Below are 13,935 nucleotides of genomic sequence, written 5' to 3'. Positions count from 1 at the left end.
TTGTTGCTGTTACTAATTTTGAAGTTCAGATCATCTGTCACTCCTTGTCATAAATTCCTTCAGTAAATTTCCCTAACTTTCAAGGTCAAGGAAAAATTCCATGCTAATCTTGCTTTACTCACTTGCTTGCCTCTTTACCTTACTTCTCCCTACTCCCCTGCTCTAGGCATGCCCTTTGCTCCAGGCACATTGAACTACTTGTAGCTTCTGGAACATGCCAGTCTTAGACTGTTGTGTTTATAGGGGCCCATAGGTTGTTGTTTCTTTGTTTTCTTGAAATGCCTTCCTTCAGGTTTTCACCTGGCTAGTTCCTACTTCCTCCAAACTGTGCATCAAGTACCACCTCCTCTTCTGACCAGGCTCAGTCTGATTTAGCAGCCTCAGTGGGACTTCCTCTGTGCTTCAATGCACACTTCTTTTATGGCATCTAGCATGCTGGTCAGCATGCCTGACCTAGAGCAGAGAACATGGGCCATTTGACTTTGACTAGCACAATTCCTAGCTCTCAATATATTGTTGTAATGGGAAAAATTCTAAACAAAAGACTGGACTGTGGGCACACTGGGAAGTGGGGTTAGGTGTATTGCCCAGGCAGACACACTGATTCAACCATAAATTCTGTAGTGTATCTCATCTCAAGCATGTGTTGTTGTACTACTGTTGTCTACTACCTAGGTCCATTCTGAGATATACATCTATGAGATAAGGATACTATAATTTTAAACAAATGTCTCAGATATTTTGAGATCTAAGTTCAAATACAAGTATTTTTTATTGTAGTAAAATATGCATAATATAAAATTTATCACTTTGGTAGTACAATTAAGTGGCATTAAGTATATTTGGAATGCAAACAACTATCACCATTATCCATTTCCAGAACTTTTTCATCATCTCAAACTGAAAGTCTTTACTTATTAAAGGATAACTCTCCACTCCCCTTCCCCCCAGCCCTTGGTAACCTCTATTTTACGTTCTGTCTCTACAAATTTGCTCATCCTAGGTATATAAATAGAATCCTACAATATTTGTCCTTTTGTGCCTGACTCATTTCACTCGTTAAGGTCCATCCATGTTGTAGCACGTACTAGCATTTCATTCTTTTTTAAGGTTGAATAATATTCCGTGGTGTAGACCACATTTTGTTTATCCATTTTTTTCTGTTGATGGACATGTAAGTTGCTTCCACCTTTTGGCTATTGTCAATAATGTTGCTGTGAACATTGATGTGCAAGTATCTGAGTTTCTGTTTTCTTTCTTTTTAAAGATTTTATTTATTTATTTGTCAGAAAGAGAGAGAGAGAGAGAGAGAGAGAGAAAACACAAGCAGGGGGAATGGCAGGCAAAGGGAGAAGCAGCTCCAGGGAGCCCGATGCAGGACTTGATCTCAGGACCCTGAGATCATGACCTGAGCCAAAGGCAGACACTTAACCAACTGAGCCACCCAGAAACCTCTGAGTTTCTGTTTTCAATTCTATAGGGTATGTATCTAAAATTGGAATTACTGAATCATTTGGTAATTCTATGCTTAACTTTTTGAGGAACCACCAAAATGTTTTCCATAATGACTATTTTACTTTTCCACCAACAATGCACAAGAGTTTGAATTTCTCCATATCCTTAACAGCACTTGTTATTTTCTGTTTTTGTTTGCTTATTTTTTTTTTTTTTGATAATAGCCATCCTAATGCTGGTATCCATTGTGGTTTTGATTTGAATTTCCCTAATGATTAATGCTGCTGAGCATCTTTCATGTACTTATTGGCCATTTGCCTATCTTCTTTGGAGAAATGTCTATTCGAGTCCTTTTCCCATTTTGAATTGGGGTTATTCTTTTGGTTGTCAGTGTTGAGTTGTAGGAGTTCTTTGTATATTTTGGATATTAATCCTTTCTCAGATATATGATTTTCAAATATTTTCTCCTGTGGGTTGTCTTTTCACTTTCTTAATGGTGTCCTTTGATGCATACAAGTTTTTAACTTTAATGATGTTCAATTTATATTTTCCTTTCTTGCCTATGGTTTTGATGTCATATTTAAGAAATCATTGCCAAATCCAATGTTGTGGACTTTTCTCTTATGTTTTCTTCTAAGAGTCTTATGGTTTCAGCTCTTATATTTTAGGTCTTTGATCCATTGTGAGTTAATTTTTTATATATAGTATAAGGTAAGGGGGTCCAACTTCATTCTTTTCCATGTGGATATCCAGTTTTCCTGATATAATTTGATGAAAAGACCATCCTTTTCCCATTGAATGGTCTGGACATCTGTATCAAAAATCAAATGACCAATAATATTGACAAACTGATTCTAAAGTTTATATGGAGAGGCAAAAGACCCAAAATAACAACACACTATTGAAGGAAAAGAACAAAGTTGGAGGATTAACATTATCCAACTTCTAGACTTACCCTAAGGCTACAGTAATTAGGACAGTGTGGTATTGGCAAAAGAAGAGAACAATAGGTCAATGGAATAGAGCAGAGAACCCAGATAGGCCTACAGGAATATAGTCAACTGATCTTTGACAAAGGAGCAAAGGCAATAGTACTGAGAAAAGAGAGTCTTTTCAACAAATGGTGCCATAACAACTGGATATCCACATGCAAAAATGAATCTAGACAGAGATCCTACACCCTTCACAAAAATTAATTCAAAATAGATGTAAAACCCAAAACAATAAAACTTCTAGAACATAGGGACAAATCTATATGACTTTAGGCATGGTGATGACTTTTAGATACAATACCAAAGAAAGAAATAATTGATAAAGCTGGATTTCATTAAACTAAAAAATTTATGCTGTTCAAATGACACCATCAAGAAAATGAGAAGACAAACCACAGACTGTGAGGAAATGTTTGCAAAAGAAACATCTGACAAAAGACAGTTATCCAAAGTATGCAAAACACTCTTAAAACTCAATAAGAAAATAAGCAAATTAAAAAATGGGCAAAAGACCTGAACAGACACCTCATCAAAAAAGATATTCAAGTGGCAAATAAGCATAAGAAAAGATGCTCCACATCATATGTCATTAAGGAAATACAAATTAAAACAACAATGAGATACCATTACATATTTGTTAGAAGAGCCAAAATCCAGAACACTGACAACACTAAATGCTGGTGAAGATGCAGAGCAACAGGAAGTCTCATACATTGCTGGTGGGAATGCAAAATGGTACTGCCATGTTGGAAGACAGTTTGGCAGTTTCACACAAAAGTAAACACACTCTTGCTATGTGATCTAGCAAGCATGCTCCTTAGTATTTACTCAAATAAGTAAGAACTATGTCTATACAAAAACCTGCACACAAATGTTTTTTAGCAGCTTATTCATAATTGCCCAAACTTGGAAGCAACCAAGATGTCTTTCAGGGGTGCCTGGGTGGTTCAGTTGGTTGAGCATCTGCTTTTGGCTCAGGTCATGATCTCAGGGTCCTGGGATCGAGCCCTGCATAGGCTCCCTGCTCAGTGGGGAGTCTGCTTTTTCTTCTCCCTCTGCCCCTCCCCCTAGCTCCTGCTCTCTCATGTGTGTGCTCTCTCTCTTTCAAATAAGTAAATTATTTTTAAAAAAGATGTCTTTCATTAGATGAACAGATGAACAGTGGTACAACCAGACAATGGAATATTATTCAGCACTAAAAGGTGGTGAGTTATCAAGCCATGAAAAGACATGGAGGAATCTTAAATTCATATTGTTAAGTGAACAAAGCCAATTTGAAAAGGTTACATACTATGTGATTACAACTATATGACATTCTGGAAAAGGCCGAACTATGGAGATAGTAAAAATGGAAGTGGTTGCCAGGGATTAGGAGGGAGGGATGACTAGGTGGAGCACAGAGGATTTTTAGGGCAAACCAGTCTGTATGATACTATAATGGTGGATGCATGTCACTATAAATTTTCCCAAACCCATGCAATGTAAAACACCAAGAGTGAACCCTAATTAAAGTATGGACTCTGGGTGATAATTATGTGTCAATATAGGTTAATCAGTTTTTAAAAATTAATTTTAATTTTATTTTCCATTGAAGTATAGTGAACACACGTTGTTATATTAGCTTCTGGTGTATAGTATAATAATTCAACAATTCTATACATTGCTCAGTGCTCATCAAGATAAGTGCATTCTTGGTCCTCTTTATCTGTTTAACACCTCCCGCCCACCTCCCCTCTGGCAACTACCAGTGTGTTCTCTGTATTTAAGAGTCTGTTTTTTTGTTTGTTTCTTTTTGTTGTTGTTTTGTTTCTTCAAACCCACATATGAGTGAAATCATGTAATTTTTTTTTTTACTTATTTCACTTAACATTATACCCTCCAGATCCATCCATGTTGTTGCAAATGGCAAGATCTCACTCTTTTTTATGCCTGAATAGTAGTCCATTGTATATAGGCAGTAGGTTAACCAATTTCAAAAACTGTACCATTCTTGTTGATATTGGAGGAGGCAATGCATGTGTGGGGGCAGGGAGTATATGGGAAAACTCTGTACTTTCTGCTCAATTTTGCTCTGAATCTAATAAAACTACTTTTAAAAAATAAAGTCTACTTAAAAAATCAACTGACCTTATATATTTGGATTTATATCTGGAATCTTGATTCTATTCAAATGGTGTATATATTTATCCTTATGCCAGTAACACACTGTTTTGATTATTATAGTTTTGTAGTAAGTTTTGAAATCAGGTAGTGTAAATTCACCAACTTTGTACTTTTTCAAGATTGTTTTGACTCTCCAGGGTCCCATGAGATTCCATATGAATTTTAGGATGGTTTTTCTATTCCTGAAAATTCCCATGTTTTAAAATGTAACATTTATAGCTATAAATATTCATTTCTTTTCTTTTTTTTTAGAGAGAGAGAGAGAGAGCATGCACACCAGTGGGGGGAGGGGCAGAGGAAGAAGGAGAGAGAGAATCCCAAGCAGGCTCCATGCCTGGTGCAGAGCCCAATGCAGGACTCGATCTCCTGATCCTGAGATCATGACCTGAGGTAAAATCAAGAGTCGGACGCTTAACTGATTGAATCACCCAAGTGTCCCACTTTAAATTTTCTAAGAACCACTTTAGTTGAATCTCATGACTTTTGGTATGTTGTGTCTTTGTTTATACTCATCACAAAATATTTTTAAATTTCTCCATTAATTTTTTCTTTGATTTGTTGATTATGTAGGAGTGTGTTTTTAATTCTCATGTATTTGTGAGTTTCCAAAATTTATTTCTGTTATTAATTTCTAATTTGATTCCATTGTTTCAAGTACTTTATCTTATTTCTAAATTTATTGATGTTTGTTTTATGGTTCTGCATATGGTCTATCCTTGAGAATGTTCCCTGTGCACTTGAGAAAACTATTTTCTCGTGTTGGGTGGAGTATTCTAATAGAGATATCTGTTAGGCCTAGTTAGTTTCTAGCTTTGTTCAAGTCTTCTATTTGCTTGTTCATCTTTGGCTTAGTTGTTATATCCAATATTGAAAGCACAGTATAGCAATCTTTGTGATTGTCAAGTTGTCTATTTCTCCTTTCATTTCAGTGAGTTTTTTTTCTCATGTGTTTTGGCACTCTTTTGTTAGGTGCCTATGTGTTTACAATTGTTGCACCTTCCTGATGGACTGACCCGATTATCATAAAATACCTATTCCTGTCTTTATCTCTAGTAACATTTGTGTGTGTGTTAAAGACACACATGGGTGACTCCACATAGGGAAAGTCTCTGTTATTTGGCAACAATAAACCTCTTCATAAATAAAGGACAATTCTATTCATGTCAGTTCCTAATTCTCTCTACTAATTTAGCCTACAAAAAAACATTGCAGAACTGAAATTCATTTTAAACCTCCAAACTGAATTTAAGTATTAACTCCCCCTGGCTCTGCCACTAAATCTTCTTACTTGAGTCCACAAACTTGAATGGACAAGAGACATTACTTTGCATTCTTTAATATTCTTATCAAATCAGATCTATCAAATCAGATCTGACTTTATTCTCCATCTTGCCTGGACTGTGGGAAATACTGAGGTATGAATAGGTCATTGTCTCTCCCTCCCTTGGGCAGTGTTGAAGCCTGGTTTTTAGATCACATGATTAATCATGCTTCATTGTTTAAGCCTAGGCTGCTTCCAGGTCAATTAGCCACTGGGGACCTTTGTTGGGGCTTCTGGTGCCATGGTGTTTCTGTGTGTGTTTCCCCAGCCTCCTAAAGACACTCCAGTCTCTCCCCATTGAGGTTTTACCCAAGTCAGGGGTCAGGGATCCATCCCCGCCTCAGAGATGCCTTCTCTCTCTCTCTCTGATTTAGCTGCTTCTACTCCTGAAACTCCCAACCCCAACACAGGGAAGGTCTTGTCCTTTTCTTCTCCTTTCTAGAGCCTAATTTAATCACCTCAATAATCTGAAGGTTTTGAAAACAAAACTCCAAAACTGTGCATCCCTCCTAGCCTGCTTTCTGTCAGGTAACAGCACCTCCCCCTCCTGCCGGCACCATCTCCCCATCCTCCAGACAAAAGAATACAAAGGCCTTTCTCCTTTCTTTGGAGAAGGGAAAAATACAGTGAAAAAATCAAATTAGTGTATCAATAAATATTCCTTCTGTGGTTCCTACTAGCCTATATTGTTTCCTCCTTTCGCCTTGCCTCCTCTCTGATGGAGTTTCTTAGTAAGATGTTTAAAGGAAGAGAAAGAGTTAAAGAAGAAGTTTAGGGAAGTAAGACAAGGTAACCTGCAAGACGAATGGTGGGTTCCTGAATTAGCGATCTATATGTGCAGTGGTATCAGGTGTGAATAACATTTGGTGACACTTCAGATGTCCTTTCCTCCCTCTCTTCACAACTCTGGGGACCACACTGACTCCTGTGTCCCTTCAAGTATTTGGTTTTTGCCTTAGGACTCATGGTGTACTTTCCGGGCAATTGCTTATAGGACCTGTGACTCTTCAAAAGTCTTCCCTACCAGTTGACTCGTTCTTGCAATCCCACCATCTAAGCCCTGGCCTCTCAAGCACAAATAGCCTAAGAGGGTTGAATTAGTGTCTAAGGCCTGTTGTAACAAAGTACCTTCAGACAGCAGAAATGTATTCTCCCACAGTTCGGGAGGCTGGACATCAGAAATCAAAGTTGAAGATTTGCAAGGCCATGCTGCCCCTGAGAGCTCCACAGGAAACTCTGTTCCATGCCCATCTCCTGACTTCCGGTGGTTGCCTGCAGTCCTTGGCTTGCAACTCCAATGCTCCAGAGTCACGTGACCCTATTCCCTGTCTGTCTCTGTCCTTCCACATTGCTCTCTCCATCTGAGGACCACAGCCCTTGGATTTAGGGACCTCTCTAATCCTGTAAGACCTCCTCTTCACTTCATTCCATCTGCAGAAACCTTTTTAAACAAGGTCACCTTCAGAGATCCTGAGGATTGGGACTTGGACATATCTTTTGGGGGATGCAGCTGAATCCACGACAAGGGTTAGCACTAAATTATTGCCAGTTACTTACAGATTGGTGCAAAGGAAGCACTTTTTTTTTTTGCAGGCTTTCTTTGAGGAGAACTTTTCATCATTGCAGGGACATGATGTGAGGAGTCGGGGCAGAAAGAAGGGTCTGGGAAGTACACTGCTTACCATGATTCTCTGCCGGTTGGATCATCATAAGGATCATCATAAGGCTGAGAAGACAGAGGAGCTGCAACTGGACAAAGAAAAAGGAATCACATGACTCTGTGGAAATTCTAGATGAGTCCAGAGGGAAAGACGTCTTGGTACGATTGTCTGTGATTTAAGTAAAATGCTTCTCTCCAATTTGAAAAGCTTGGAGACGTGATTGAAATCTCACATTCAGAAGCTTTAAAATTGGGCCTCATCTTTTCTTCATTTTTGGTTGTTTCATAATTGAACTACTAAAAGTTTGGCTTTCGGTTTCCTTTAATGGGATTCGTTTTCAATCTTAAGGAGCCACTGGCTTTTTACTCCTTCACAATTGTTTCATCTTAATTATTTAAAAGATTGGGAAAACTGTCTAAATAAAGTGTCAAAGACAAAACTAAGTCCAAGGCACAATCAACAGAAGCTGTGTATTCATAAACTTGCAGCAAGGGACCCCTTCTGCAGGTCACTTTGGTTTCAGTGGGGGTTCAATGGTATTAGCGGGGAGAATCAGTTGTATGGTGGAAAGTAAGCAAATACTGAGACAGTTGCAAATTGGCAAGCATTCTATTGAGATGGGAATTTTAGAAGCAGGGGGGACTTTCTAATTGTCTTTAGGTACACTTATCAGTCCCCGGTTGGCTACAAGGGGGTATATGAGCAATTTGGGTGGGGACATCTCAAGAGGAAGGATTGCTTAGTAATGGGATGACGGGTTTTATGTGCCCAGCTGCTTCCTGGAACAGGTGGGGGCCGACGGGGTGCAGTCAATTCTCATTGCGGCCATGACCAGGGGAGCGGGAGCTGCCATGACAGTTTCCCCAATGTAGTGACTACCATAGATATTAAGTGAGATCTTCAGATGATGCGTCCCATTGTAGTAAAAGAGACTACTAAGTGGCAATTGGAAACAAAGCTGAATTTGTTTGCCTGGGAACTCAAATACTAGCTCAGCAAGACTCTCTTAGCAGACATGAAGGTCTAGATATAGAATGAAAAATGAGGAAAAACTTCACATTAAGCAAGAGTCTGAGTTCAGGGCTCTGGTTGGCTCATAAAGCAGACTGCAAACTCTTCCATCTGAGTGGCCACTTTGAGGTTTTTCATTACTACGTGCCAGAAAACCTGGTCTCAGAAAAGTCCCAGATGAAAATAAAAATCTTAAAAAAAAAAAGGTGGGGGGCAAGCCTGGGTAGGCTCAGGCGGTTAAGCATCTGCCTTTGGCTCAGGTCATGATCGCGGGAGTCCTGGGATCAAGCCCCACATTGGGCTCCCTGCTCAGTGGAGAGCCTGCTTCTCCCTCTCCCTCTGCTGCTCCCCTGGCTTCTGCTCTCTCTCTCTCTCTCTCTCTGACAAATAAATAAATAAAAATCTTAAAAAAAAAATTCCCAGATGGGATGTGCTACATTCCGGTGGATCTAGATTCATCAGTTGAATGCTCATATGTACATGCAAGAAACTCAAAAAGCTTTTTCTTTAACAAGGAAAACATAATATATCAACATTAAAGACAATTGATGCCAGGAAAACATCCATCATCTTACAACCCTACCCTCTCATATAGTGTTTTTTGTTTTTGTTTGTTTGTTTACTGGTTCAGTGTGGAGCCCAATGCAGGGCTTGAACTCACAACTCTGAGATCAAGACCTGAACTGAGATCAAGGGTCGGATTCTTCACTAACTGGGGCACCCAGGCGCCCCCCTCTCATACAATGTTTTATTTTGGGGTATGGCTTTAAGTCTGTGTCCAGTGAGCATGTATATAGTTAGTAGTTATAAATATACTGCACATACTGTTGTGCATTTTGCTTTCTGACTTGACAATATCCTAAAATATTTTTTCCATGTTACTACGTGGTCTTTGTTATTAAGGTTTCAATGGCTATATGCTATTCTCTCCCAAATGGATATAATATCAATATTTACTCATGTCTCCCGGTTTTGAACATTTGGTTGTTTCTAATTGCCTGTGTTTATATGTATAGGGTATCAGTGAACATGTTTTTGAATTGAGAATTTTTTTTCTTCTCTTGAATTATTTCCTTAAGATTAATTTCCCCAAAGTGAGCATCTATACCAAAGAGAAGGAACATCTTCTGACTCTTAGCACGAGGTACCCCGTTTCTTTCCAATGTCCAGTGAGCATTCCTTTCACCTCCACCCCACCCTAGAACAGTAGATGTGTCCAGCTTTACCTCAACTTTGCCCGCACACATCGTTCTTGCCATTAAAAAAATCTTGCTAATTTAATAGCATAAAGTGACACCTTGAGATTACTTTAAATTGCATTTCTTTAGGCAATTAGGAGGACGAGCACTTTCTCATATTTTTATTTCTTAATGTTAATTATCTTTTTATGTCCTTTGCTCATTTGGTGTATTTGATTTTCAACCAAAATAACACACTGCCCTCCCCTCAACCTATCCCAATCAAGACTTAATGAAAAGGAATGTTCTTTTGTTCTTTACCTTCTGCATGGGGTGGCTTTATTTTTAAAATCTTCCTCTTGAGGTTCAGCCCCTGTAATATAAATAAGAGTGCTTGGGCACACTTGTCTTTGATGAGAAGACAGAATTCTGCTATCAAAAGCTCCCTCCAAGAATAATGCAAATGTCTTTAGCTTCTGATGTTTTTTTCTCAGCCAAATTAAATGGCAGATTTTAACATCTATGATCTATTTGGTCTAGATGTGTGCCTTGTAGCAACGTCTATACAAGAGTGCTCCTCTTTAATTTTCTTTGATTTGCTACCTATTGCAATCAATTTATCTTTTTGTATCATGGCCCTTCATACGTCTCTACTCCGTGTCCCTTCCCTACCTTGACGTTGGAACCATGAACTTACTTTCTGCTTTGCAAGGGATGTATCAGTGATTAACCTCAAACACTTTTCCCAAATATTTTCACTTTCCCATAGACTCCTTGTTTTAGTGGAGATTGATTATCTAATATTTCCACTGTAAGAGGAATGAATGTGTGCAGAGTCTTGTATATTTAGCCCTATTTTGCAATTTCATATAAATACCATTCTTCCATTCCTAGCGCTTGCCCCAAAGTCAATACATAATTTTACTCTCAGGCAATTTTTTTCTGTGAAGGGCCAGAGAGGAAATATTTTAGGCTCTGCTGGCCACATGAATTCTCTGTTTCTCCTCCTCCTCTTCCCCCCTCCTCCCCTTCCTCTTCTTCCTTCTCCTCCTTCCTCTTCTCCCTTCTCCTTCTTCGTAGTTCTCATCACTGTCATCATCGTCATCATCATCTCCAATCTTAAAAATGTAAAACCACCAGTTTGTTCTCTGTATTTAAGACCGTGTTTTTTGTGTCTTTTTTCTTTTTTTTGTTGTTTTGTTTATTAAGTTCCACATATGAATGAAATCATATGGTATTTGTCTTTCTCAGTCTGACATTTCACTTGGCATAATACTCTTTAGCTCTACCCATGCTGGTTGCCAGTGGGGAGATGGGTGGGAGTGAAATAGATAAAGGGGATTAAGAGTTCACTTATCACGATGAACACTGAGTAATGTATAGAATTGTCAAATCATATTATACACTTGAAACTAATGTAATGCTGTATGTTAATTACATTTTTATAAAAATATGTAAAAACATTCTTAGGTCTAGGCCTTACAAAAACTGGCTGTGGTGGGAATTTGGATTTGGCATGTGACCTGTAGTTGGCCATCCCTGATCTAGCTGATTCCAGAAAAAAAATTATTATTTTTTCTTTGTGAGTTAAGTGATGCATGAATAAGGTTAGTTTTTTTAAAAAATTTTTTTAAAGATTTTATTTGTTTGATAGCGAGAGACACAGCGAGAGAGGGAACACAAGCAGGGGGAGTGGGAGAGGGAGAAGCAGGCTTCCCGCCGAGCATGGAGCCCGATGTGGGGCTTGATCCCAGGACTCTGGGACCATGACCTGAGCCAAAGGCAGACGCTTAACGACTGAGCCACCCAGGCGCCCCCCCCCCCCATTTTTAAAGATTTTATTTATTTAGTTTTTTTTTAAATTTTTAAACAATAACAAAAAAGCATCTTTATGACAGTCATGATGGTCCCCATCTAAATGGTTAATATCATTTATCTTAACACAGCTATTTTTGAGTAGTTGTTGGTATTCTCTTAAAAAAAGAAAACAAAGCTGCCAGAGAATACTTGGAGCTTGGATTTATCTTCCACACTTCTGCAAGAAGGTCTTGCAATGAGTACCACAATGATTACCTTTCTTGATGGTGCATTGGGAAAGCTAGTGGTGATGGTTGTAAGAATGTGTTTAGAATTGAATTAAAACGTGGGCACCGAAACATTGGCTTCATACCAGTAGAGTTTTTTCGTGTTTAGATTTGTATCACCAGAATGCTGATCAGTTGTGCTTTACGTTGACCAAAAGGACTTCTTGCACAAGTCTGCAGATGAAGATCGATTGTGGCACTGGAATTTTACCTTATAATACATTTTCCAATAGGTCACATAATGGAAAAATCTTCATTAATTTTTCTTTTATAATATTTTATTTGAATTTTTAAAAGTAACTTCTTACTCATCCAGCAACTCCTCTGAATAACACAGGCAGGATCCTGAGTGTTGGCCAAAAAAAAAAAAAGCTCTTTAAGCCGTCTATGTCAGTCTGTTCAGGCAGCCATAATAGAATACCTCTGATTAGGTAGCTTAAACAAGAATAATTTATCAGAAGTTCACGATCAAGGTGGTTTCTGGTGAGACATCTCTTCCTAGCTTGCGGATGGCTACCTTCTCCTTGTGTCCTTACACAGTCTTTTCTCTGTGTGCCTGTAGAGAGGTGGGGGGGAGATCCGCTATCTCTTCCTCTTCTTATAAGGTCATGGTCCCATAGGATTAGGGCCCCACCCTATGACCTCACGTAACCTTTATTACTACATATAGGTCCTATCTCCAAATACAGTCACACTGAGGGTCAGGGCTTCCACATAGGAATTTTGGGGAAAACACAATTCAGTCCATAACACAGTCAAAATAGATCTGACAAAGTTCATTACTAACTCCCTGGTCTCTTACTCAGAATCTGTTGACCTCTTTCTATAATCAATTCTAAGAAATTTTTATTTCATTTCGAAGCCCATACAAGGTTTGTAAAAGCAAATTAGAATAAAGGAGAGGAGCTGCTATAGAGAGACATACTGACCTACTGTAGGCAGGAAGGGACTTTGGACAAGAGACTGCCCGAAATCAAGAGACGGGAGAAAAAAAACATGAAAAGAAGATTCAAACATTGATTAGCACACTGGTCTGGGGCCACGGAATGCAGAGACAAATGGCCCTACAGATTTTGGAAGAACCTGAGGACCTGAGGGCATCACTCGCTAGAGCTGCATGGCAATGAATTCGCATGATGACCCGGCCACTAAGAAGAGGTTCCATGTTGAAGAAGGAGAGACTGTGACACATTTTAGACAAGATAGTTTAGGACAAGCACATGTGACTCCTTAGAAGACAAATCTTGAACTTCCTGGAGAGGTCTTGGCCCATCTTGAGGGTCTTCTCTTCCTAAGAAGCAAGATTTGGGGCCCACACTACCAGATGGTGTGTCTGTTCTTCTCCTCCCCTCTCCTCACCTCTGCCCAGAGGAATCTTGCTCTAGCTTGGGTCCTGAAATCTTTCTTCCTTCATTTTTTTCCCCCTCAAACTTATGTTCTGTATTCCAGAGGCTCTCTGTTCTCTAGGATCTCCTAGGGGATTAAACTTTTAGAAACCAAAGCCAGGAAACTTATAGACTATTTCAGCTTTCAGTCCAGCAGGGGAGAGGACAAACCTAGAAAATCAAGAACACATGCATTGTTTCCCAGACTCTTCTTGGCGACCCTTTAAGGTAGATACTGCTCATCATCCTCATTGTCCAGAGGAGGAAACAGACTCAGAGGGGTCAAGTTGCCTAAGGTCAAACAGCCAGTAAGTGATGAGGTGGTAGAGCCAGGATTTAAACCGGTTTGGTTTGCTCCTGTGCCTTTAGTCCCTCTGCAGTATCCTCAGAAGGAAGACAGGGTTTTCTTAACTGATGTGATGAACTTTGTCGAAATTAACTCTGCATTAATTTCTCTACCTAACAAGTCATAGGTGCTTCTGCAGTCCCACTTTATGAGATCTTGTATTTTCCAGCAGCAAACCTGGGCCACGAAAATGACTTTCCTGAGAAATGGGAGCTTGGCAATAGGAGCCAGTCATAGGAGAAAACCAATGTCAAAACACACAGACCATGTGGCTCAAATGGTTGGGCCTTGCCTGGCATTAAATAACCAGATAGATAGACTGAGGATACCTCCTCATTG

The sequence above is a fragment of the Eumetopias jubatus genome, unplaced genomic scaffold, assembly GCF_037043125.1.
Source record: "Eumetopias jubatus isolate StellerSeaLion01/CBP00866 unplaced genomic scaffold, mEumJub1_p1.0 scaffold_11, whole genome shotgun sequence".
NCBI classification, from domain to species: Eukaryota; Metazoa; Chordata; class Mammalia; order Carnivora; family Otariidae; genus Eumetopias; species Eumetopias jubatus.
The sequence above is the reverse complement of the archived record's forward strand: the minus strand, read 5'-3'. Positions refer to the sequence as shown.